The sequence below is a fragment of the Athalia rosae genome, chromosome 5 (genome assembly GCF_917208135.1).
Source record: "Athalia rosae chromosome 5, iyAthRosa1.1, whole genome shotgun sequence".
NCBI lineage: Eukaryota > Metazoa > Arthropoda > Insecta > Hymenoptera > Athaliidae > Athalia > Athalia rosae.
In genome coordinates, this window is record NC_064030.1 from 1,195,803 (window position 1) to 1,223,521 (window position 27,719).

Genomic DNA, 27,719 nt, shown 5'->3' on the forward strand with positions numbered 1-27,719 from the left:
CATGTCGTCGATGTTTTTTTCGTCTAAAACATCGTCATTGTCGAGTGCGTAGCGTTTCCCTCCGAGAGGTTGTAGGCGATGGAACACGTATTAATACGTGCGTAAGGCTGGGAGCTCGAGACGCTAACTTTTTAAAGGTGGTTACCCACTCCGGACTCCTTTCAGGGAACAAGGTATTCCGAAAGTGTCTCTCGCGGCACGTGTACAGCCGTAGGCGTAAAGGAATCGCGCGCGCGCGAGAAAAGGAGGCGAAAAAGGGGAGGCGAGGGAGCGCAAAAAAAAAAAAAAACCAACAACTTACAAGAGGAAAACGAGCGAGCTCGCGCGTACGAGCAGACACCGTCTTTTTCTTGACCTCCGCAGACTCTCGTCGTTCGGGAGGAAATCTGACAAAACTGTGAGACGCGCCTCGTCTCGTCGCGTCTCGTGGCGAAGGAGATGAAGCGATAACTCCGGGACTGCTCTTCGCTCCTCGGGTTATCTCGGTCTTTTTTTCCTCACCCCGCCCCTCCCCCCTGCCCACTCTCCTCACTGCTGCAGGATGGTGAATTATTTGTTTAGTCTATCTTATCGCGTACGTTACGCTCCCTGGAATGAACTGCTAGGCGGCGAGATACTCCACCCTCTGCTCGAGCAAAGACCGAGAGATGCCTCGAGCTCGACCCAGTGCGCGCTCGGGGAACAGCTCTACAGGCTGGATAAAGTTTATACGCGGGGGGGAAAGGGAGGGCTGGAAGTTATACCGTTACGTAACATTTGAGGGACACCTAGATAGCGGGTGAAAGAGGACGGAGAACATGGGCGAGGAATCGGGGAGGAAAAAGTGGGAAGATCACGCGGCGGTCAGTTGCTCGATTTTCGACGAAAATCGTTCGACGTCTGGAAGAATTTTCAAAGACGAATTCACCGCTCGATTCGTCGGAGGATCGAGGAGAGGGCTTCGCCCCTCACTCCTCGCGAGCATCGCCCTCGGCGCCGGGCGCATCCGCGCGTCGCGCTCGTCCCTATTACGAAACGACTTTAACGTGATGTAGAGTCACCCGCGATTGATCCTCCCACGCTCCGGGAGAATACTTGTCCTTTCCATCCCACCGAAAAATTCGCCGCCGGCGTCCGAGTAAAGTTCATATCTTCGAGACGGCGGAGCGGCGGCCGTGCGATGAAAAAGTTAAAGAGAAGAAAAATTTCACATCAAAGATACGAAAACGAGAGAAGAAGCGAAAAATTTACCGTACCAAATTCGTAATGGATTTTCCTCACTCCACCGTAAGTAGCGCCGCGGCGTATCAATGGGCGAACGGAGCTTCTTGATTTTATTTCTGGAACAAACCGGATACAAAGCGACGAGATTTCATTCTGCCGCTGACACGAGCGGAGTCCAACTACGCTCGCGATGCGCAGCTGGAGTCAAACACGTTCCGCGGTAGGCTCTCGAAGGACGGAGACTTACGTAGCCCAATTTCCTTCGACTGCGAGGAAGATGAAATTTCAATAGGGGAATCAATGACGCGTCACGCCAGTCCCGGGTCCCCCCTCCCGAAACTTCGAGCTCCAGCAACTCTTCGTATAACTTTCGATGAACAAGGTGCAACGGAACGAACGATGACCCTGGACTTCCTGGCCGAAGCACAAGTTTCCAGACTTTCCAGACTACCCGCTACCGGCTCGTCTTGATCCCGAGCCTTCCTCGGTCGAGAGCACGCTACGGCTCACCGAGTCTTGGACGGGAAATTGACAATAATAAAGTTAGGTACGTTACCGTACTCCGAGAAAGGAAGCGAGGAAGAGAGAGATGGGACGGCGACGGGTCCGATTCCAGGACCGCGTCATTTGCGGGATTGAAAATCCATCCCCGTCGGCAGTCTGCCGAGAATCAGCATAGAAGCATCTCCGGCGATTAGCTGCATAAATTTTTTTCTCTGAAAATACCGAAAAAGAGAAAAAGCAAAAAACTAAGAGAGGTTTCTCACGGTATCGGCGCATCGCCGCAGCGGAGAGGGTGCATTGACACGAGCGGCTCCGCCCTCGAGGGTTGTTTGAAAGCCGCGACGCGCGAGATGTAGACACCGGGAAACCTGAAACCGCGATTAATAATAACAGCCGTGGTACTCCGGAGCTAGGGGATGGCGTTTCAATAGCGGAGTCGACGCTTGGGTCGGGGGTGGTCGGGGTTTGACGAGACTGCGAACACCTCCGGTCCGGCCGGTCGGATATGGCCCAGAGCGAACGTTCCACTCGCGGTTCCTCGCATACCGTGTCATTGGCCGTTGAAACGGGCGAGTATCCGATAACCGCTGCGATCGTACCTCGGTTCGACGATTCCGCGCGACCCGTTGCAAAGACGAACTTCAATTCGCTACGTTCGGAGGGCGAAATGACACGTGTGTGTATATATAAAACGCGAGTTATTTCATAGGTGAATTTCCTGGCGACCTTTCAGCCATGCCGTTTGATGTGCTCTTAAACTTCGAAAGAGGTGGGTAGACGGTTCTATAATGGAAATTATGTGGGTAATGGGAATCTACTGGGCGCGCACCGTTCGCAACGCGGCGTACGTAGCGTCGACGAGAGCGTCGACGAGAGCGGGCGCGAGGTGTTACGTATCCGTATCCAGCGTAGAATATAATTCTCTATGCTCTCTCTTCCGCGCTTGTCAGCGTCCCAAGTGCTACTTATTCTACTTTGCGCTGAAAAGTGGGACCTCGCGCGAGTACTCGTGTTTCTTGACTCCCCGCGCGCCCGGCCCTTTCTCGCACCTTTCAAACAATTTGCATCGTATACCGGCCACTTTTCTACGATCCTCCGTTGAAAAACGACCGACAACGCGATACGACACGAGGGGGGCGGACGTTCGAGAGACACGCGAACCCGACGGGAAGTCTACCGATCGCGGAGGGAAGAGGGACTCCCCCTCGTTCGCGACTTACGACGTTCGAACCGCAGCGAAAAATCACCATCGAGATTGTCTCTTCCCAGCGATACAGAAAAAGGGGATTGCAATTGTTACCTCTTTCACGTAAGAAGGTCGTTAAGGCGCTAGCCTCTTGGCTGCGGTCCAGAATCCGTGAATCGCGCGGGCAAACCTCGATGATTGAATGAATGAACGAGCGAGCGGATGAATGACTCGGCGTAAGATAAAAATAGTTCGCCAAATCGTTCGTTTTCTTGCCTCGGCGGAGGGTGAATAAATCACGATGCGATTGCAAAAAAAATATGTGCGAATAACTTCCGACGAATTACGCCGATAAATATTAATACCGATCCCGAGTCAACGGCTCCCTCGTATCCTCGTTTCGCCGTTCGCTGTACATCCGTCTCGATTTCCACCTGAAATAGGACGACTTTGAAGCGAATCGACGCGCGACGTCTTCTCCATTGTTCCGATTAGATTCTCCCATTAATTTACGCATGTAAATGGCGGAACCTGGCAACGGTACCGTCGTTCAAGTCGGGTAATATATAGGGATATCGCTCGAATACCCATCATCCGACGTGCCTTTATAACAGAAAACACGGATAATTCCCGGCTGCGATAACTAATATTCGGTCGCGTTACGATACCGGTGAACTTTTTTGCCGCCACCGCTCTCGATATCGCGAAGGGTCGTCGTTGAAAAAAAATCGCGAAAAAAAGGTAGGACTTGGGGCGGTGGCGAAGCCACTGCTATTCGACGATGTTTAAACGAAGCTTTCGCCTCACTCGCCAGATTTCGGACAATTACAAGGGTTGTGGAGCGGCGGCGGCGGCGGCGTGCACGGCTAGATTGCTACCCCGCAAATTTTAAGGTACAGGGGTTAATGAAGCGAGACGTTCGAGTCGGCGGTTAGGACGAGGAGAGGACGAGCGGCGGACGAGCGGAGGAGGAGGACGGAGACGAGAAAACAAGAGGAGGATGATAAACGAGGGCCGGGCGCGCTCTTCGAGAGTTCTAACCCGCGATAATTTTAATCCTAGCTGTTGGATGCCGGCGACGCAATTCGTCTCCCGAATCATTAGAAACACACCGCGGCGCGGGTACGCCTTAATCGAAAGATTACCGCGGGGCACTCGGTGTGATCTACTGTACAGGGTAACCGAATTCCCCTGTAATACGCCGACGTAGACGACTTAAGGATCCTAATCCCTCCCGACCATCTTGATACACCTTATTATTTTTGCGCGCTGACTCCTTTTTCGAGCCATTGATCATCCGGATTTTTGTATTTTCTTCACTCGGGAGGCGATCCCCGATCCGGGCAGGATTTCACCGAGTAAAAACGTGCGCTTCCACTTGTGCCTCCTCCGTCGAGAGTTTTTAAATTTTTAATTTGTAAACGCTCCGTCGCGGTGAAATACAATCGCGGTGGCGCCGGTGCATCCGCACCCTGCGCAGAGATACGAGAAGGCTGCACGTGGATGTAACGTGTACACGTATATCGTAAAATGTAATAAGAAGGTTAACGATCAAGAAGCGATTCTCGGTACGGTTTGGAAGTATAAAGATTAGCGGGCGAGATAGGTGCTATAAATATGGCTTCCCGGAGAAAGACTTACGGCGTTATCGGGAAAACGGGCCATCGGATACCCCGGCGACAGCTGATATGGTCGTTGCGAGGAAGGATCGCGAACAACGAGCCGGGGGGTACGAGATGAAGAAGAAAGGGAGGAGGGAGAAAAAGAGAAAAAATATGGCAACGGGAATGTGCGGCCAAAGATCGGATCGGGAGCAAAGGCCCGATTCGCACTCATTGTCTTCTGGCCGAAGAACGGAGGTAATAAAAATAAATCACCGACGGAAGGGGGGCGGGTGCCCGGTGAAAAGTAAAAATGAGTAAAGAAAAAAGGGGAGAGGAGAGAAGTGAAGGGAAAAAAAAAAAAAAAAACACTAAAAAAGCGCGAGAGGAGAGACGAGGTGAGGGCATCGAGCTCGTGCATAAAGTACAAGTTTCACACGTCGTTTCCGAAACTAATAACGCGTCTCGGGAGCTGCAGTCGATATATTTCTTATTCGAGGAATGTATTAAACAAACATCGTATAGCGGAGCAAGCAACGGCGGCAGCTCTGACGAAAGTGTTCTTTTTCTGGCCACGATACGTCACGCGCATACATAGAAACGTGAGCTGCAACGGCATTCCCAGCCCAAACACATCGTCGTGCCCATGCCGATCGCAACAGTCAATGCACCGCAACGGGGTCGACAACCGAAGTTCCAATTTTTACGACGGGGCAGCTGCTTATTCACACGGTTTCTTCAGAATTTATAAAATATAAAACACAAACAACGATGCAGGCGAGACGCGCCCAACACGGATCGCACGATATTGTATTTATAGGAATACGAGTATCGTTAACCGTGCGTCCCGAACCAGATGCTTCCGACATCGTCGGACAAACGCGAGATTCGATTTCACCTCACTCTTGTTCTCCGCATCGCGCGATGAGGAACCGCGATCGCACAGTCAGCTGTTATTCACTCGCCAAAATAATCGAATCCTCTCCTCGTTTCTCCTGATTTATTCTTCCACCTTGCACTATCACGTCGTACGAAAGTCGAGCGAAGTTTTCATGCGGGCAAAGTTTTAAAAAGATTTCATTTTCTCACACCTAGCCACATTCATCTCTTGCCGCGAGGTCTTACAATTTTCATTAGTACATCCCTTTTCCACCGCTCTCTCGCTCGCTGATTATTTCTTTCGAATTTCTTCCCCGTCAAATTTCTTTTCCTTTTTTTTTCTTTTTCTCATAAAGATCACGCGATTGCAGCTATTACGTAATAGCTTGTCTCAGCTATTCGGCGTGCCGCTATGGTTCGTGTGTCTTGTGCCCGCTTATACAATAATATATCATCGTGAAAGTTAAGAAAGCCACGCAGAGGGGGAGGCTGCAGGCTGTACATGCGAGATTATCCTTGAGAAATAAAAAAATAAATAAATAAATTGAATCGTTCGCTCGAACGAGGAGATAAATAAGGAGACCCAGGCGGCGACGTAGGACGTGTACGCGGAATAAAAGTATGAGGATACGGAGTTGCGCAATTATAAAAACCCTGGAGACGACAAGGACGATGTCAGCGGCAGACTCGTCGTTGTTTTCTCATCTTCGTCTTCGTCTTTGGAAGAAGTCGGGGGTATTCGGTTCGCCCGATGGTCCGTCTGTTTCTGGCACTCGCCCCGAAGTGGACGTCCGCGATGGGCGATACCGTTGCCGCTGCCGCTGACATATTCGCCGTGAGTACCTTCCGAAACGTCAACCCTTATTCCATTCGATAGCCTATTTAGAATTTCACCGCCCGCGCCGATATTCCCGCGACGTGACAGCGCTCGCGGGGGTAGGGAAGTTAACCGTCGCGTCGCTTCGCCTGCCTCCGACGAGCGGAAAGTTATACGTGGAATATTTTCGAGCAAAAAAACAAGGAGAGGAAGCGGAACAACGTGTTGAATTTCAAGCGAGAAGCATTAAACTACGCGAAGACAAGAACTCGCCGTCGAGCCGCTGCGGGCCGTCAGCGAAATCTCTTGACGCGCTGCAGCACGAGTTCGATCGACGAGAGTTGAAAACGACGAAGTAATTTCCAAGTGAGAAAAATAAAAGCAACCCCCTCGAATCTCTCGACCGAAAATATCACGACCGTTTCGCGATATTCTTTTTCCAAATGAAACACAATACACGTGTATACGTTCCGCGGTGATTGTAAAATTAATTCACCGTCCGATCGATCGCGCGGTCGCAGTAAAAGAAACTCGGAATGTAATGAATAAAAAAACTGAATCAAACGACTCCCCGATGAATTTTTTTTTTGCGACGGTTCGCGTGTGACGAGGGCGATGGCGAAGGTATACGCGGCGTAGGTTGTACGGGTGTAGACCGTCTGTATAAGAGTCGCGGGTAACGAGTCGGTGACAGTCGCTTATAATATCCATATACGCATAACTGGGAGTGGATTAAAAACGAGATAATGTGTATTTTCTTAGCAACGAAACGTATAGATATAACCGAGTGTATGTAAATGCGGTGTAACTTATTGCCGGACGTGAAAGTGGAAGTGGACTGGGCCGGGTGCCGGCCGGCGTATCGGGTGGGTAGGGATGGTAGGCAGGTAGGTAGATACACGCGCGTTTCGTTATTACAACCATCGCATATAGTCACGCAACGCGTCTCTACGCCCGTATGCCAACCCACCCCACATTTTAGTACATCCATATCTAACCGTATGCACGATACTCACAGCTGTTCCCAGGTGAATATAAATATAGGGCATTCCGCCTCGATACCAAGACGTTTCAACTTTCTGCTTCGACATTTTTTTAAATACAGTTTTTCCAAACCAAAACCGACACCCGAAAGCATATTTCTCATCAGAGCTCTCATCTTTGAATAGTACATTTTTTCACTTGAAATAAAATTCGTACGAGCGGCTTACCACGTCAGACGAGCCATTTTTTCATATTTTATGAACTTCGTGGAACAAAATCGATGACCATGAAAAAACGACTTGAAAATTTTAATTCCATCATAAAATTTCAATCATCCGTTCCCGAAATATGATGGTAAATGTGATTACAAGTTGTGATGTTCAAGATTTCATATTTGAGCGCGCCGCCATCGAGCGTTCTCGGTCTTGTTCGTGTTCCTGCCATATTGCCATACTGCAGCGCACCGTATCGGCGATACATGGCGATATATGGTCTCGCTAGCTTTCTCACAGTTGAAAATGATTTTAAAAAACATGACCCTAATGCAGTCGATACCCAATTCGGTATCGAGCTTCTGCTCACCGATGGAGGAGGGACCTGCGTCGGTGTTAACAAACACCCATTTTCACACGTGCGTCAGGTGGTCATGTGACCGCCGGCACGTCTAGACAATCAAAAATAATTTATAGCCTTTTAATAGGTGTTGAGGTGTGAAATTTTTTGCACTGATTTTTTTCTCTGCAGTGATTTCAAGTAGGTGTTAAACGATCTGTCAACACCTGATAAGATCTTGTTCACACCTCATAAATTAACCCTTTGATGCACCTGATCGGCGGCATCCCCCTTTGCGGTAATTCTGCGAATTCTATGTAACCGCAAACCGTTTAAGAAAGTAAATATGTGAAAGTTCTGTATAGTTACATAGCTCAGAGTATACGCGGCGAAATAAATTCTGTCCCATGTTACCCATTCTAAAGCACAGGCTTCCAGGCCAGAATCGGAGACATCGAGTGTACCTCAAAAAAAAAAAAAAAAAAAAAATTTTTTTTGTTTTTCCCGTGCATTACGTTATTGTACATTATAATGAGGCGACCAACAAATTGTACCTTCATTATCGAACTAACTTTGATTAATAATAAATACGGCGATGTCGTAATCGAGTGTGCAAAAGCACGTAGAAGTAGAGCTCAGCTACCTAATAACGTTAGCTAACCCAACAACCTCCTCGTCCCGCTTCGGACAGCCTGCGTAATTAATTGTAACAATACCCTATGACGCGTGGTATTTTCCAAGCACGCGAGCGAACGCGAACAGAAGTGGGCGAGCGAAGGGCTGAAAGAGGAGAGCAAAGAGTGGAATCCGCCGGGGGTAAGGGTGCAGAGACCGTTTAACATCAACTTTATCTGGATAATTGAAATTCTCGGAATAATCCTGCCGCGATTCAAACGTACAACGCGACGTAACGCGTACACGCGCGTAATAACGCACAGCTGCGATAAAGCAACGCGACTGATGTTTCTTTGATTTGCTCCCGGCCCGTAGCCAGCGCGAAACCTGCGAGCATTTTTCAAACGACTCCGTCGACGGGCGCGTTATTGTCGGAAATTTTTATCGTGAGAGAGAGAGAGAAGAATAGGATAACGGGGGTGCAGGATATCGCATCGATGTATTTATTATCTCTGGGGGGGGGGGAGGTCGGAGAATCCGTGGCAACATTCTTGGAGCCCATGGCAATTAGGGAGAACTAAGCTGGGTGTTGAAATGAAATTAACATCGGTTTCCACACCCCAAAGTCTAAGCGGTACGTGTACTCAATTAAACGGCACACGGGGTTCTACATAGAACGTTGTTAGCGACCTGCCCGCGGCTGCTATTCGCCTGCAGCGAGTCCCGCTTACGTATCCGTAAACCCGTATTTTACCGTCTCATACTTACTGATATATTTCCCTACTCCCCACCGCCCACGCGTATTCGGCGGAACTGCACCGGCCCGAGTCGCCCCTCGGTCCTCCGTTGCACTCCACTCTCTTTATTTGTTCTTCCGTCGTCTATTTTTCCTCCGATGAAAATACACGCGGGAGTATCAAACAGACCGACCAGACATCTTTAATAATTGCACCGCGCGCCCTGTCTCTGCCACGCGAGAGCAGCGCTGCAACATCCATCCACGCCAGACGATGATCTTTGAAAATATATACCAACAACCATACGGAGCACTTTCTCTTTTTTCTTTCACACTGAAAAATTAGTACAGTGCGCGGATCGACTCTCTGGCCTGTTTCATATTTCAACGACGGGAACCGCAAGCGACAGGGAGGAGCGAAAATATTTTGAAGGATATTCGTCAGGTCGTTGCGGTGGCTGCAATCGCATTTCCCGCCTCAGAGTTACTGCACTCGCTCCCCACCTTCCACTTCCGAACTCGAGTTTTATTGCCTAATTTCTTGTTTCAAATATTTTCGCTCTTCTTTTTCTATTTTTTTTTTTTTATCTTTCAGTCGATATCGTCGTCCACTTGTTCGACCGGATCCTCTCGGGTTATTTACTGGCAAAGTGGAAAACCAGCTGCACGCGCATATACTTAAGTATAGCGGTAACCATTACCCCGCTGCCAGGCGTGACAACCGGAGCGGCAATTATCGTTTGTCATTCAATAACTTACGTATATTTAAAGATAGTGGAATGTTAATTGGCGCCTATAGACCGCCGCCTCTATAGTGCGCGCCACAGCTCTGCGGGAACACCGATATTATTCGACACAGGGAAACGAGGAAAGTGCCAAACTAGCTATCGTGGGAAAAATGAGGACCGACACGACGCGGGGTTACAGCTTTGGCAAAAAATGGGAGTGAAGGTTTTGGCATCGAGGGGTGAAAAAATTCAGCAGGGTTAGAGCGTTGCGATTGCAACGGTATATACGTGGAGGACCGTTCGTATTCGGCGTTCAATTTTTTTTTAACACGAATCGAATAGTCCTGGCTGAGCGAGCACTCAACCGAGCGAAATATATACGCCGTGCAGCAACTCTATACCGGACATTCGCAACGCAGCTACGACAAACCATTCGAATCACTCGTCATTATCAACGAATACCCGCGTATAAGGTATCCCACGTTCGTACTCGAAGAGTCACAAAGCTGCCCGCGCGCGTTAGAATATCGAAAAAAATCTAAATCCGCCAACGGTCGATACCCCGAACGTCCGACGAAGCTTTTAACTTTTGCGACTGCGGAATAAGGTGCGAAATTCGAGCGCGTATATAACGAACGCCACCGTGTATATCCCCGTGTCTGCGGACTACACGCGAATCTAGGGTACAAACCGCGAAACCGTGGGTCGTCCGTGCGAGACCCGGGACAAATGTCCACCGAATTCCCGCAGGTGCACCGCACACGGGTGTACGACCAGTGTAGGTGGTACCCGTACACGGTCAGCCGCGTGTCACGATCGAGTGCGTAAATTTCTGCAGCAACGACCGGTTCGCGTGACGATCGCCGCTACGTTTCGGCGGCGTCGTTCGTCGGCGAGTCGGGTGAATGGAGAAAAAAAGAAAACCATTAGACGGATACGTATCTCGCGCACATAAGAAAATAATTATACGGGGTCTGGCGTACGCGGCGGTCGGATATATGGGCTACGTACGGAGGCCTCCACCCGACACCCGCGAAGGAACTTGCCAAACAAACCCTCGCAATCGTCCGAGAAACGTCGGAGTGTGCGGTTGTAGACCGTCGGTACGACCCCTCTATGCAAATTACGTCGATGCAACGCGGCCTACCAACCTCGTATAACCGCGGTATCTGCATTCGCGCTCGCAATTCGTATCGTCGACACGCGGACGACCACCGCGCGTGCACACGATCGTTAACGGGGCGAAGGAGGTGGCGATCGAGAAGCACCGCTCTTACGCGAGATAGTGCGCGATAGTAGTCGAAAACGTACGAGTGCGGTGCACGAAAATAAAATGAAAAACGCCCTCGTAAGTAGATCAATTATTATCTAGATTTTTATCAACGCGGTATATATGTAGGTGTAGCTATTCGTCGGTCGAACAACCGCGAGCCTTGACCACCTGGAGACCGTTAATTAACGCGCGCGGCGATCGCGCGACTGGTTTTTATCTAGGCTGCTGTTGCAGGCGAGCCCGTGGTGGCACAACGTTCGGGTCCGCAGAGGTATACACACCAGGTAGAGGTACGCGGGTTATATGATCGATTTCAGCAATCGACCAGACGATGTCAGTCGAAGATAACGAACGCCGAGATACGAGCCTGCCCGCGTTCGAAACGGCTCCGCAGGAAAACCCCAGTGATTAGTTTTGTCTGGCTAACGAGCCACCGCTTCGTCGTTCCGTTCATTTGCTCGAAACTCGAAGCCGCGATGGGATCGTGTCGTAACCGATACCGAGCGACCGATCGCTCGGACGTTAAAAATTCAATCGTCCATAAGGCACATCTTCACCGTATCCCGTCAATTAATTCGACGCGGATAGCGCCGGCGCACCTCGTCGGGGGGAAGGGGGTGTAATAAATTTCGAATATTTCTTGAGAAATTCGAATGATATTATCAATAATTGAACACATCCCCGAGTGGGCAAGTGAAAGCGAATGTGTATAATTGCGAGATTTCGAGCGGCTCGAAAAACTTTTGATTACTTCCAGGGGCAATTTTTTACTTCGTTTATTTTTCACGAAATTTTCACCCCCTTTTTTCTGATTTGACAATTTTTTTAATTCACGAACGCACCGACGAAATTTCCCAATTGTAAATTCCATTCATCTCCTCGTGCTCAAAGTCGAAGCGAAACGAAACCGCGATTCTCAGCGGCGATACCAGATTTAACCCAATCAACGCTATGCGGTTTATTAACAACGTTTCGCAGCTGGATATAAATGAATATACAAACGGATCATTACAGTCGCGGTAGCTGGTATACGACCGATCGTACACGGCACTAGCTAGTTTTCTGGCAATTTCAAAATAATTCGCGCATTCACGTAAGCAAATAATGGTAACCGCGTCGTAATAACGTTCGCGCAAATTCTCCGAGAAACCAACAAACGCCCCCACGGGTGGGTGTGTGCGTGTGCACGATATTCACGATACTGCACATCTGTCGTCATTCTCTTGTGAAAACGGAGGCGCCGTTCGCCAACGGCAATTGTGACGGGGCATAACAACGCGACGTATACGCGGGACATTATTATACCTACAACCAACCCGCGGAGGTAGACGCGCGGGTACGGGTGGCGTCGGTGGTTCAGACCAACCATTCCATTCAATGAATAAAACGGCTTTTGTCATTGAAAATAACAAAGCAGCTGTAGAAACTGCTTTTTAACGAACAGCCAGACGCCTAAACGCGGTGCGGACCTACTTGTCGGTATACTCGGTCACAGAGAAGAGGAAAAGATTCAACACGTCGCACGACCTCGGATGCATTCACGTTGCGTAGACGCGAAAACCGTTCGTTTCCCCCAATAGTCGAATATCCTTTTGATTCCGGTCGATTTCTCAGAGCCGACATAAATCTCTCCTCCCTTTTTTCGAAATCTGAAAAACAAGGGTGCAATTTCGTTGTGGCGTAATACACCTGTACACCCCGATATCGCTCGGCGCGCCGCGGGGATGAACGAAGCTCACATAATAATATTCCGCACCACATGCGGCATACCTATTAATTTATACGAGATTTATATCCCTTTATCACCTTTGCGGATACGACGAGGCGGGCAGGGGGTGCCTCCCGCACTGATGATAAAAGTTTGCGCAGTAGCTGTCGGATGGGTGTAATCAAGAAAGAGCACGAACTATCAACCCTGCGGGTAATTTCAGATTTTTCAAAGCCCCTAAGCGATATCATCCAACTTTTGACAAGCTCATCGACGATTATCCTTTCTCTCCGCGGCGGTAAGACGAGTAGAAAAAAAAGTGTTACCGCCGCTACGTCGACGAGTTGAAATTCCAAAGTACATTACCCGCTACATCCAGCTAGACGCGAGGCTGCGCTACGCGGAGATGTATCGCGCGATCGAGGTCGGATCTCGTATACAAAATACGAACTTGTTCGAGTGCTTCTCGAGATAGGATACGTAGATTCGACTGTAGACAGAATCATTTTTTAATCGCATAATTGTACAGCCGGCTGTACATATACATACACATCTGTTCGTAAGACGTGATCGGAGTCTGGGACCTATGCGCGCACGCGGTGCGTGTAACGTGTAAGCGAAGAGTGCGTATCTGTACGTAAATTATACAGCGAGGTATTGTGCGGAGGGCCAATTATTCCGAAAAGTCTATCGGCGTCCCCGTCGTTATCGGGGCTAGTATCTCGCTTCGAAAGTGTCCCCCGGAGTTGCGTAACTCGTTTCGGGCTAATCTGATCTCAATTTATTCCCGCTGCTACGCGGCACAATCAGGCGAGCGAATAGCAAATTAAATTTTTCCCCTAGCCCGACTCGGAAGGCTCACACCCCGCGTACGCTGAGCGACAAATTTTAATTAACATCGGTGACGGTTAATGCCGAAGAATACGTCGAACGACGACGACGACGACGACGACCACGACGACGAGGAGGAGACGCCCGAGACCGCGAGGAGAGGAAGAAAAATCGCGAGGAAGAGGAAAAACACGAAGGCGACAACGATCCGTCCGATCGCCCGGTAAATCACGGCCAATGACGCGGTAAAAGTTGAAAGCAGCGAATACGGGCATCGGAGAACGGGCGTGAGGGCAGGGCGTGAAGCGCCAGAGGTCACGCGGAGGTCGGACGAGGGTCACGTGTTGAATGTAAGTCGGGTCCCGAAGCCCGTGAATATAAATGAGACTAACTAGGTCTGTAATGTCGGTAATGACGGTGGATCGCCGGGAACGGTCAGCACGGTAGACCAACAAATTCCGGGACGGTGTCGTCACGCCACTTGTACGAAACTGGACTATCGCCGCCGCCGCTGCCGATCGATGCGTGTGCAACCGTCAATTCTCCGTATCGTAACGACGATTGCGACCGATACCGCGACGTCTCGTACGAGTGGAAGAGGAGACGAATGACGCAAGCTCGCGGCTCGGAAGGAATATTTATTCTTCATCGCCGATCGTGCAAACGACGAAACGAGTGAGAAGAGCGGCGAGGAGAGAGCAGCGCGACACGGGGAAGGGAAGCGAAACCTGTTCGAAAGAGGAGAATTCATGGTCGGTCGTTCTCGCGATGTAGCAACGTACAGCAACAAAAGCAACGAAGCCGCTCTATAGCCCTTCCGAGTTCGGACGTCCGCGCTGGGATACAAGGCTGCTACCGCGACTCCGATCGGGCGGAGGAAGAGCGAAGGCCGAAGGCAATAAACGGAGTGCAGCCACGTCGAATGAAGACGGAGAAAAAGCAGGCGACCGACCAAAGACGGAGCGAAGAAACGAATGTGGGGGTTATTACGACGGACAGCTGCACCGCCGCCTAATCTTCAATTCTCGAGTCCCTCTCGGAAGGGATAATTTTTATCGTTAGCCCGGGGTGGCTCGTCCGGGGCAGAGGCGCGCACACGCATTCGGATTCCCCGGACCGAGCGAACAGCCCGCCCTCATATATTACGCGTACCCACGGATCGGTGCTTTTATCGCGAGCGGAGAGCGCGGCCGAGGGTCTACGTCGGGGTTGATGAGAATAGAGACGGTGTTCGGTATTGTCAACGTTATTGTCCGCAATTTATAATAATGATTTCCTGCCGCGGCATCGGCACTCGCTACTCCCTGCTACGATGATTCCATCTTCCTCGTTCCGGAGAGCCCGCGCGCGGCTCGCCCCGTCGTCGTGGCCTAGACCTTTGAAAACGTCGCACTACGCTGGCTGCTGACGAACGAACTTTGATTCCTCGTATTTTTTAGAGAAAAACAAAAAAACCGAGGACCCTGCCAAGCGATATTCCGTAGCGGTCGCGTATAAATTTTCGACAGCGGATTATATACCGCGACGTTGACCACTCCGTGGGACCGGTTGAATGTCATATGCTCGCGAAACGATCGAGTATAGCGGACGTATGCCGATTTCCGATATTCCCAACGAATCGAGAAGCTGTGGGCTATGAGGAAATCTGGCGATTTCAGCTGTGGTGTGTAAAATACGAATATGTCGGGTGTATGCTGCGGATAGATATAGAACCGCGAGTCCGGTGGGGATCGGAATTGGAAAAGAATCGAAAACGGATCAAAGGGCAGAAACCGCTACGTGTGTTGAGAATAAGCATACCTACCCACCCATACTTACTGGATAGATGTATTAGAGACATACGTAGCACACAACACGTGGGATTACTAACGACGTGTGTTCGAGGTGTACGACACGCCACCGTGAATCTACCTATACGCGAGCTCATAAGATGGACCGTGTGCAATGCGGATCCATATATGATACGATGGAGGGCAAGGATACCGCATAGGTGACTTTTCTCGTCCCCGTACGTAGGTGGTATCTACCTTATGAATATCGTATAGTGTGTTGATAAATAATTGTGCCAAACTCAAGGTAGAGATAAAGTGCGCTGAAACCAGTAATCTGAGATGAGCGACCCATGTTCGAAAACGTCGCGTTTAGGTGCTACAGGGCATCGAAGGTCGCAGATTAATCGCCTCATGACCGACAATTATTGTGATCATTTGCATTAATCGAAATGATCGAGTAATCACTGATTTTTCACATTTCTGAGTGAAAGAAACTGAAATATACACCTTGGAATTTTGTCGATTTTGGGTCAAAAAAAAAGATTTTTTTTTATATGCTATTCTAATGTATTTTGACCCCAAGAACCCGAATCTGAAAGCCAAATTGATCTATCTCTAAAATTGATCGAGTTATCGCCAATTTTTCACTTTTTGGAGTGAAAAAATCGAGATATCTTGAAGAGAAAAATTCGTAGCTCAATTTGGACAACGGATTCGTGTTCCTGAGGTCAAAATACGTAAGAAAAGTGCCATACGATCAATTTTAAAAAATAAAAATTTTCGACCAAAATTTGAGATTTTTCCAAGGGGTACCCCTTACGATTTTTTCAAATTTTGACCAAAAATTTTTATTTTTTAAAATCGATCGTATGGCACTTTTCTTATGTATTTTGACCTCAGGAACACGAATCCGTTGAGAAAAATGAGCTACGATTTTTTTCCTTCAAGATATCCTCAAATTTATGCCAAAAATCGCGAAAAAATGGGGATAACTCGGTTATTTTTCAAGATGGATCAATTTTTCTTCTGGATTCGGATTTCTGAGCTCAAATTACATTAAGATAGACTGAAAAATCAATTTTTTATTTTTGACCCCAAAAAGCTGAAATTTGGCGATAACTCGGTCAATTTTAGAGATAGATCAATTTTTCTTTCAGATTCGGATTCCTGAGGTCAAAATACGTAAGAAAAGTGTAATACAATCAATTAAAAATATGATTCATTTTTTGCTCAAAAATCGAATTTTTTTCTGGTTCTCTAGAGAGAAAAATTAGGATATCTCGGAGGGAAAAATTTCTAGCTCAATTTACTCGACGGATTCTTGTTCCTCGGGTCAAAACACGTGAGAACAGTTAAAAATCAACATTTTTTTATCGGGTTTCCTATGCTAGTTTTGTGTATTTTGATCTTAGGAATCCGAATCCAAAAGCCAAATTGATCTATGTTCAAAATTAATTGAGTTATCGCTAATTTCTCGCTCTGAGAAAAGAAAAAATCATTGTCATAGTAGGCGTAATAGGTGCGGCGGATGTACCAGGTTCCACAACACCAATTGCAGAGGAAAAATATAAATTCTAATGGATGTCTGAATATAAGAAGATACGCGTGCATAATGTATGTCGCGGGTGGGGCACGAGCATATGTACCCGATATACTTATACAGATGAATGAATACGTGTAAACTGTTAAGTCTACGTAGATACGTGCGAGCTTAGAAAGAAGGAGCAAAGAACAGAATAAATCAAGGAAAACTGAAATAAACACAACTACACAAAGCAACGGGCGTGGCAGGTTTGTTTTTCTCCTCAAGTTTCAATATGGCGGGTAAAACCATCCCCCGAAAGCACGCCGCGCGGAGAAAGAATGAAAGAAAGAAAAAAAAAAAGGTGGTAAGAAAACAAAAATAAAGAAAACACAGCCGAAACCTCGGGCTTTCGGGTACGTAGGTATACGCGCTCATATATTATTCCTGTAAAATTATCGTGCGACGGCCACCTCGGAGATTTTCCATTTTTGTACGCCTAGCGTACAGCTGCACCCTACGCGGCCCCGCGATATCGTAGTCCGCTTGAGGCCCCTCGAGGTGAAGAACGCGAGTATCGCACGCGCTGATATCTCACATGCAAAATTACAGGATATTAGACGTGTACGAGGTACATAGCTATTACATAGCTCGCGGGGGCATGTCGCTCGAGCAGGAAACACCGCGGAGGTTCAACGGTTTGGTCAGGTCTGAAATTTTCCAGAATCGCGTCTCTCCTTTGTCCCGCTAAACGGAGTGGGAGTTTCGAAATACTCTCTCGTATCTACAACGCGCCCGGTTTCGTTCCTCCGCAGAGGAGCCAACTCCGCTATGGAAAATCTCGAGACTCATATCCGCACATCTGTACAACTAACGGTTCGACGACGCCATAAAAAATACGTACACATGCTTGAAATCGTGTGCAATTTTACAACGTCGCGTCATCCGCTGTATTCGCACGAATCGCCGAATGGAACAGTCGGTGCTCCGGCGTGCGTCGTAACACGTATTACGTAATCTATGTAACTAAGTGGGCACGTACTCCGTACACGGATCGTTCGCACAAAAGGATTTCTTGCCGACAGACGCCGACTGCACCCCGTAGTCGTTCGACGAACCGCCGATAAACTCCCCGGACCACGCCTCGTCGAATGAAAACCGAATAAATATAAATAAAACGGCGGAAAAAAAGAACTTTGACGGTGTCACGGTGAAAATACTGTATGAAAATAAAATCGAATGAAAAAACTAGGAGGAGCGTAAAATGGAAGCGGAGCCCGCGCCGTCGAGAGGTAACACTCCGTCGGGCTGTTGAAGCGACGCGTCAGGTTATTTTTCACCGAACCGCTGCATTTCCTGAATCCGCTATAGCCGCTGCTTTATTATAGCACCGGTGCGGTAGTCGGGTGTGGACATTTACGTCGACGTAGAAACCGACGCCGACTCCACGGCTGCGGAAGCAATGACACGCGGAGGTGGAAACACACGCGACGGTAAGCGCGAGTGCTCCGATAAAATAACGGAGAGGACGATGATGTAAAGAGGGAACAACGACGAGGGCTGCTGTTGCCCGATGGACTCTACCCCTTTTGCGGTGTAAACGACAATCGCAGCAAAGACTCGCTCGATTCGAAGCTAGTTTAACGCCTAATTGAATAGAAAATGGACGAATAAATTAATGAGCGAACCACTGAGCGAACGCGGCATCACCCCCACACCCCCGTGCAACGGCGTATGCCTATCGCACGGCGGCGCGGGATCATCAATCGCCATCCGACGGAGAAGCGTTAATCGTTAATCACGAGGCAGCTCATACGTGGATAAAACGCATATCTAATCGTAGGGAGATAAACCAATCGCTGGGATAATTGTTCCGAATTCATCGTCGGATGCAAAGTTCCGTGCACGCGTCGCACTCGACGAGAAGCGAGTCGCCGGATTTTCATTCGAATCGCTCGTTATTACCGCGAGCTAAAATCTCCCGGGTGAAAAAGCGTCTCCGTCTCCGTCTCCGTCTCCTCTCTTCTGGCGTTCTCGGTCGAAAAGTGACGCGTAGTCGAGAACGATTAGAGGGGTAGGTAGCGTGCTTTTTACGGACGTATCAAACGCGAGGACCCTTGTCGAGGCCGAAGGGAGGAAGATTTGTGTCACGTGACCCAGGAGCCGTACGGCTCTCCGCCTCCCCTTGACCCCTCGCCGACCCAACGTTGCGTCGACGTTTCACTCGGATTCATTTTTGCTCGGATGTAAATAAACGTTGGAGATAATTCTACGTGTGCGTCGGTGACGGAGAGGAGGACATGTGCGACTCACGTACGTAGTCGTCTCGCACACACCGGCCAACTTGTATATCTGCTGCGTTACAGCACCGACGAGATTAAAAGCTCTTTGTGCGGGGAGACTTATATACTCTCGCGTCGCTTCAACAATTCCATTGAGTCCCTCGCACCGATACTTTCCAACCGATGTACGTACGTACGTACGTATATAACTACGTACACGCTGCGAAGGTTAACGTAACGTCGGTGTACTCGAAAAAATAGAATTATGTGAGTATGAAACAAAAGAGACTGTAGAACCGTGTAACTCGCTACGGCGTTCGAAAAAATAGTGTGAAAACAGGTATACGAATGTCGGCCGAGAAAGAAGAGAAAGAGCCTCGAACGGAGTGAATACACCGAACGGTAAAACCCGTACGATACTTTACTCCGAAATATCGAGGGCAGCTTCACTCGGCGCGGGTAACCATCAATTACCGTAGAGAAAAAAAAAAAAAAAAGAAAAAACCATCGAAACAACAAAAAGAAATCCACGCACAGGCGGTACGTCGTGTGGACTTTACGGTGCGAAGAAAGAGGGAACGGCGAGTGATAAGTGAAACCTGAAAAAAGTCGAATGAAACGAAGCGTTGCGTTGCGTTGCCCCGACACACTCGCCTGTGTATACCTGAAACACGGAGTAGGGGGGCGGGGGGGCACAGAAACGACACACGAACCCTGGGCCAAGGCGAGGCGAAAGACTCGGGGTCGGCGACGACGAGGAGCAGCAGCTGCTCCCGAGCACTGATACACGCCGGGCTGCATACCCGGCCTTCCAAGTGGAGGTATGTTTGTGCCCCTTTTATGCCTGCGTCAACAGACCTGCCTGTTCTCTACGTTGGCACGTTTACCGCGCGCCTCGTTCATGCTCCGTTCCAAGATCACGGATCTACGAACTCGAACGAGCTGGCAATGCTGCAGCGGGACTGACAAAGCCGATACACCGCGTCGAAGAGAGATTCGATCGAGTTTCAGAGGAGAAGGAAGAGAAGGAAAGAGAGAAAAAAAGAAGAGGGAATTTCGACACACGTGCGAAGATGCGATACGAACGTATGGAAACGTTTCTCTTCGATCGCGACGCGACGCTGCGCGGATACACACCGAATGTTTTTTACAACCCGTACCCGGTACACTACGGTTCGATTCGCGGCGTGAGCTGTACTAAACGCTGGGAAAAATCGATCTGCAACCAGAAGAAGAAGAAGAAGAAGAAGAAGAATTCGATAGGAGTGACGCGTGCGTGTCGTCGTAACGCACGTTTGTTAAATGAGATACGGAGTCGTTCGGCGTGTATGACAACGTTTAATCGATTAATTCGAACTTGCGCAACACAATGGTGTAAAAATATATATATGTATATACGTATCGATAATCAAATCTCCGGTCGTGAATCTCGGACCCTTTAAATTGGAGTCGACGCTAGTCGCCGTTGATTATTTCATAAATGGTATTATGTACGATGCGCGATGTATGACGAAATCTTATTGGGCGCCGCGACCGTATACCTCGGTCGCCGATGCCGCCCGTGTATCGATTTAATGACATAATCGCTCAATTCCGAGAACGTAATCGAATATTAAATTTTTCAATCGGAATGCGTGACCGATACGAACAGAGAGGAGAAAAAATAAATTGAAAAACGAAATAACAGCAATTACGCGTTCGAGCGAGGTGAATGTACGTGAAATCGTTTGGACCTCCGTGTTACCGTGTGGCGTGATGCAACTCCGACTTATGTATATTCCGCCGAGCCGCGCGAATACGAGCTAGTAAACGCCGATCTGAATAACGCTGCAGGGGAGGTACGGATGAATGAATGTAATCGGAATGATAAAAGAAGCGTTTGCTGACCAGTCGTTCCCCTCAGCTATCGGAAACTTTGCGGAGGAAGAGCGTAAAGGAGAAGCGGGTGCAACGACGGGGTCAACTTCTGTTAAAACTTCGGATAGAAATTCTCCCCTCCGCGTCCGCACGAGGTTCGTTCGCGATAGTCACGAGACGTTACGCCGGTGTGCCGTGAGGCCGTGGACCAAAAGAACCGGGCAGCCATTTAAACGCCCAAGGGAACCGAGAAAGGAAACTTTTGTCCAGGGACGATTACGTCCACACCGGCGTACCGCGTATAATGGTTTTACAATTTTTCAAATCCACGCCGTACAGGAGTATGGAACAACGTCGGTAGACCAGGAGTATTATCGTCGTGGAATTTGGATCCCCTCGCCTCCCTGAATAGGGCGCTTTCGTCGTTGATTTTTGGAGGAACGCCTCGCGCGGGTGATCGCTGTTATTGAATATCGATCGATTAATAAATGAATTAATTTACAAATAAAAGAGCCAATGGCCTAATGGATGAATGACCGAAGGTTATTTTCATTGAATGGATTTCCTGAGGATCGATAGTCGAGTTTGTTAATAACGAAGAACCCGAGTCACATAGTGGGGCGATTTTTAAAAGGCGTGCAGGTGATGAAACGTCGCTGAACACCTTTTACTTCAATTAATTCCCAACGATCGGTGGTTCGGTAAAAAAACTGAAATCCGTTCGTTAAAATTGTTTTACGAATCGTTGTCGCTGCTTTCGCCACTCGACTTTCGGTCTTGGTGCATTTCAGCGACATTGGTCGACGATATAACGGTATAGCTGCAGATGGAAACTTACAACATTCGATTCAAACTGACAAAACTGTGGGATTACCTTTGAACGTGGTGTCCGTGCGAGGTGTGTGTTCAGGTAATCCAAATCGGGTAAACAATCAGAGATCGGCTATCTCGATATCTCAAACGACACCAGAATAAAAAAATTTCAAAAACAAAAAACAAAAAAAAAAAATAGCATCAAACATGAACAAGAACAGCACCGTCAACGTACACACTATACATTTCACATCGTCGTATCGTCGTCACAGTTTCACAAATCATTTTTTCTCCTCATTCTTTCTCCTCATTTTCCCACGCTTATCGTTACAAGTTTCAGGTGAATCGACGTGACGATTATTTTCGCCGCACACGATCGGACTAAAACGCGTTTTCAATTCAACCGCACTATCTGAACCGACATTATCCACCTGAGCCGAATGACCATTTAAACGTCAAAGATCGAACCACTCGATAATTTCACCGCAAAGCGTCCTGTGTGACGTGAAAAAAAATAGCACGTATAATAGGCAACCGGCACAACGGAGCGCTAAGGCGAGACTGACGAATAGCGTCGAGTGCTGAACGCGTCGCGACTCCCCCACTCCCGGTTTCAGGCCATCCCTGCTCCGCCTCCCCTGAACACCAAGCCCTGGCGAGCCTCTAGTATAGGGCTTCGTTCGCTCCTCTCGTCCTACCCCAGCCCGTTCCGTCTATCTCTTCTCGCTGGACTCTTCGCTGCGTTCCACGCTCGTGCAGCCGGTCTGCCCAGATCTCCGCGAGTAGTCTCCTACGTATTATAACTAAACTACGTGCAGGTATTACGCCGCCGCCGCCGAGGGGAGTCGACTTCGCCACGAACGCGTACGGCGTACACGCAACGCGTACCTACACTATACCCGGAATGACGAGCCCGCAGCGGTTACGGTAACGCACGGAGTCTTATCGGGGAGAATTTCGGTCAGTCCGTTTCCTCGTGTAATTCATAGTTGTACCTTTTGATTTCCAGGTCACGGAAAGGACGCGGAAAACAACAAGGACTGCGCAACGGCCGATGCGTTCGCACACGTTTCCGCGTACACTGACTGTAATTTCGACCGCGAGGACAATCGGACGCTGGCTTGTGTAGCGTATAGGTGAGAGGGAAGGGCGTCCATGTTTACATCGTTCTCAACGCCTGTGTTTTCAAGGTTCGTAACGTCGAGCGATCGGATACTCGCTATCCACATAACTCGCGTGTTTACGTATACGTTCACGAATATACGGGAAATTTAGTCGTCGTCGTCGTCGTCGTCGTATATTCACAGCGACGAGGAGAACCGAGAGCGCTGAAACGTAACCGCGGCGATGGGAGGGGAAGGGGGGGGGGGGGTCGGAGGGGGTTCGTTAATTTAACGGAGATGCATGTACATTTTACGGTCCGAAACTTTTTAATATCAAAACCCCCCCGCGCCGAGGAGGAGGGAGGGGGGGAGGGGGGTATTTACGTTGCACGAGGTGCACCCGCGCAACGCTTAATTGTATACCGCACACGGGTACATTCGAAGAGAAATTCACTCTCCGGTTTGCGCTCTTTCCAAGCGTAACAATAGAGTAATAGCGAAGACCTTGCAAACTGCATTCCTAACGCTCGAATACGTCGTATGGATACACGCGCGGCACGGTGGGGAATTCTATAAGAACCGGCAGTCCGAACCGAGAGTCGCGTACGCATACCTGCAGGGGAGGCAGACGCGGATCAAGCGTAGGTAGCCGGTGGTACGGGCGACGGTATGCGAAAAAAAAGAAGTAAGAAAAATGAAACGGGGGAGGACGAGGGTCTCACGCACCGGAGCGGCGCGGCGGGTGGATTCCCTCCGTCATCCGATATATTTCGAAGGGGGACTGCCAACCTCGTCTACGTTCGACCTACCGCAGCTGGTCCAGCTCGCGCAACGCGACCGCACGACGATCTCGTAAAATTCAATCGCGACCGTGCGAGAATATCAAAAATACGAACACACCCGAAACTATGAATAAACGAGCGGGGGGGGGGTCGTCCGAATCCTCGTCTCATTCGCGAACCACGTTTCGACGATAAAGGGCGACACGTGCACGCGATATCCGCGAATCCGTAGCGAGTCACCTGTGGCGCCACATATTTTTCACACACGATCGGGAGTCATCGGTCCTCGGATAAAACGATATCTTAATCAACACGACGACGAATGGAGCCTCGTAATATTTCTGCACAATCGGACGCGGTGATCAATTATAACAGGGTGACGTCGACTACTCGGATGTGAATTCCAAGATACGGACGCTCCGAATGTTACTGAGGTGTTATCGACCCTCTCCACATGTCCCCGAGATAAGCGCACGTGTGTGTATATCACCTCCCGCGATTATTTTTTCTGGAAACTGGAAACACGGATGATAAATTTGTTTCTCCCAAGTTTCGTGGCGCGTTAGCGTAACGTACATATGTACGCATCTGAGAATTTTGAAACTAATTTCGGGCACCGCTGATGAAGACTGATCGCTAAACTAGGATATTTGTATAATTGATATCGGATATTCGGTTATACCTGTCGACGTCGAAAATGTATATTACGGGGGATCGGGATGTACACATTTCAGAGATGTTATTCAAAAATCTGTATACTGTGCGCGAAGTACACCGGCCTATAGGCGGTATGCGGGTACGGGTACATCAGTCGCGGATAGTCGGTCGGACCTGTCTGATGTACACGTGTATTGTATAGCCGGGTGAGCGTACAAAACGACGTACCTACGTACACTCGTGATTCGCTGTCTCGTTGCTGCCCGTTGTATGCAATGATGGATATGCGAGGAACCGCGTGATACCCGCAAACCGAGGGGATTCCTATCTGCCGGCGTTTTGCCGCAGGTCGAGGATTAATAACAGTGAGTACGAACGTCGGGCGAAAGAATAATAAATCCATGCGGGGATTATCGATAGGTAGAGGAGCCGTTGTTTCCCGGGGAGAGGGGGGGTGGGGGTGGGGGTCTCGTTGCGTACAAAAGCTCGTTAAGCGGACTTTTGCCCGTTGCAGGTTGATCGTCGGATGAAAGCGCGTTGACGTGGCGCTCGATCGCTATCAATCCTACGCAATTCTTGTCATTTTCATACCTGTTCCCGCGAGTAATCCCTCGCTTTCATTCGCGTACGGTAGGATCGGCGTACAACGTAATCGTTTGCGTCGCCCTGCTGCAGCGTTGCCCCGGTTTTCAGCCGGTTTCCAGGAAAGAGGAAGTGAACGAGGAAAGCCGATGAATGGATGTGGAAATGCGCACCCAGTGTCTCGCCGTTAAACTGCCTCAGCTGCGACGTGTACAAGACAAAACGAGATCGTAATCGGCTTACAAAACCCGCAGCTAGGAGAAAACCGAGCACGAGAGCCCGAGCGTTGCTTAACAAAGAGAGGGAGATACACGCGGAGGGCGTCGTCTACGCGAATTCCCGTAAGCCCGGGAAAAAAGTTAACCGATAACATATTCCGTTATAATAAAGCCCGGGGATCCGCTCCGATAAACTCGAAAGGCTCCCGAATTCCCGATCAGATTTTCAAAAATCTTCGACAAGCCGAACGAACGACGTTCCTCCGAATGCGAGATCTGGCCGAGTCTGTGAATCGATTATCCCCGCCCCGTTCGGTTGAAATCATTGTTTCTCATGAATCTCGTCGAGGTGAACAGCTAGCTAGAAAAAGTGCACCTGAGGCACGAGGTGACGTCATCGCTCGCGATGGGAACGGCGATCGTCCCGAGGTCAGCGGCGACGATCGTCCTTCCTCGCCGGTGTTAACTATGCGTTACCATGCACCGGAGTCTGACTTTGGCGCTGCCGTGGCGCCAACGCGATCGCGAGTTTTTCCGCTCGCTCCTTCCCACCCGTAGCAGACTCTCGAGGAAAGGGGATAAGAGGAGGCAAGGTAAGAGCGGAGTGGGGGTGTCGCGTCGAAAAAAGGATATCAGGACAATGAGCCCGGGAGACCGACAAAAAACTGGACTCTCGAGAAAAGTAGCGAGTTCTGCGGGTGGCGCGGTTCTCCCCGTTGGACGACCGTATACGTTTGCAATACCTCCGGTCTTCCTCTGTGCCTTCGTAAAGTCCGGTCGCGGTATTGCAGGTCCTTACGGCTGAAGATCAGGTATGAAATTACTTCGACTTGATTTATGGCACCTAGTCATCGAGCGGCGGCGAACAACGTTCTCGAGATATACTCTCTCGTCTTCCTCTCTTTCCATTTTCCATTTTCCATTTTCCGTTCCCCGTTTCCCATTTTCCATTTCCCTTGACCCCCTCCCTATTCCCCGTTCCTCGCTCTCTCACCCCCTTCAACGGTCGAGCATCCTTTTCAGCAAAGCCGCAAGATGTTACGGGCTGTTCTTTGCCCCCAAGTTTCGCGGGAGCGGATCTTGACCCGATCACGTTATTCTCGGGACTCCCAGGAGACGCTAATACCGGATCCCGTGTCGTCGAACGCACTCGAGGTACGTTACAAACACGTCGTCCAGGTTCGTCCTTACCTAGACGCCTTGAATTTATTATGTGAGTTGATTTTCGTCCGGTCTCAGAGACAAACGACGATGAAAACCATTTACGACCGATTTCCATCGATCCCTTAATTACAACGTTATTATGGGAAATTTTTCATCGGTGTGGTATTACAGCTTCTGGGTTAATCGAAATTCGCACTTAATCTCCGGCTCAGATATTAGCGGGCCGACGTTTAGCGTCCGCTAGGGCTTCCCGAGGGAAGAGGAAAGAAGGAAAGAAAGGTAGAAAAAAAAGTGGGAAGTTTCCCCGAGCTTCGGATCGAAGGGAAACGGGATTACGTTCATCCGGTAACATATGCCGCTCGTCTCGTTCGTTCCCCCGGGGCAAATCCCCTTTTCCACCTCGCGGAACGATTCCGCGGCAGCGTAGCTGTTCCGGTAGTTTCGCAATCAGTTTCGCTGACTGATGACGAACCGTCAATGACGTGGCGTTGATTAAAAGTGCGACGACGATCGACCCCCGCGGACCGCGTAAACACCGACTGCGGTCGTCGCCGCGCGAACGGGGCGAAATTTTCCCCGATTCCACGCGCCGTTCGCTCACAGGTGGGTCAGGTCGATCCGGTCGCGAGTCGAGTAGCGTGAAAAAAAATGAAGCGGTCTACGCGATTCGCGAACCGCGCACGCGTCCGCTAAATGGTGACGATAAGATTCGGAGGCGGATTCAATTATGGGAACGAAGTCCCATCCGAGAGCGAGGATCGGCTTCGGGATTACCGTTTAATGGGAAAGCGGAGTTTTGAATCTGTGTGTCAAAAAGTTGTATAGTTATACCGGTGCAACGCAGCGATTCTGGTTCTAAGCCGGTGGGTTCAGCTGTTGCAAGGTATTTAATAATCCAGGAAGTTGAGATCACGTTACATGTATAACAGATTTGTATCGCGTGCCACGCTCATAATTAACCGGCATTCGAACCGGGTAGTTCCGCCTAGTTACGTGCTCACATTCGTTTGCTCGCGCCTACATTCGTTCGCGATGTAGGTCATCGGATGGCGTTTGATTGAAAATATGCTGCGAGCTCCTGTCCATATAAATTCATCGTGAGCACGATCGTAAAACTTTACTCGCCGTTAGTTTTTCTACAAAAGAAGCTGCACCGACAGCTTTTCCCTCTCGCTTCTACCGTTCCCATTGTTCCGGTTCCATGTTCTGCCATGGAACGATCATATTGTACGAAAAAAAAAATAAATAAAAAAAAAAGAAAAAAATTAAAAAAAAACAAACTCCCACGAATTCCAGTGCCATTCCGCAAAGTATACACGGCTCCGTGAAGTTGCTACGCGGAGTATTGCG

The 27,719-nt window shown here is 49.3% G+C and overlaps 2 protein-coding genes across 17 annotated transcripts in view; one reads left to right on the forward strand and one right to left on the reverse strand.

Annotated features, from left to right (window-relative positions):
* Positions 1–22,410, reverse strand: part of LOC105691212 (fat-like cadherin-related tumor suppressor homolog) — a 157,736-nt gene extending 135,326 nt beyond the window's left edge. For 6 of the 13 annotated variants that reach the window (XM_048656133.1, XM_048656142.1, XM_048656136.1 and 3 more), the window contains exon 1: positions 21,925–22,403. The gene's annotated coding sequence lies outside the window, so the exon portion shown is untranslated. Of the gene's footprint in view, positions 1–21,924 lie in introns of all 13 variants that reach the window. The other 7 variants (XM_048656137.1, XM_048656139.1, XM_048656134.1 and 4 more) reach the window with 4 other exon arrangements.
* Positions 6,058–27,719, forward strand: part of LOC110117318 — a 50,527-nt gene continuing 28,865 nt past the window's right edge. Inside the window, exons 1-2 of one of the 4 annotated variants that reach the window (XR_007278645.1) lie at positions 6,058–6,208; positions 22,873–23,053. The gene's annotated coding sequence lies outside the window, so the exon portion shown is untranslated. Of the gene's footprint in view, positions 6,209–22,600; positions 22,791–22,872; positions 23,054–25,637; positions 26,361–27,719 lie in introns of those variants that run through there. The other 3 variants (XR_007278644.1, XR_007278643.1, XR_007278647.1) reach the window with 3 other exon arrangements.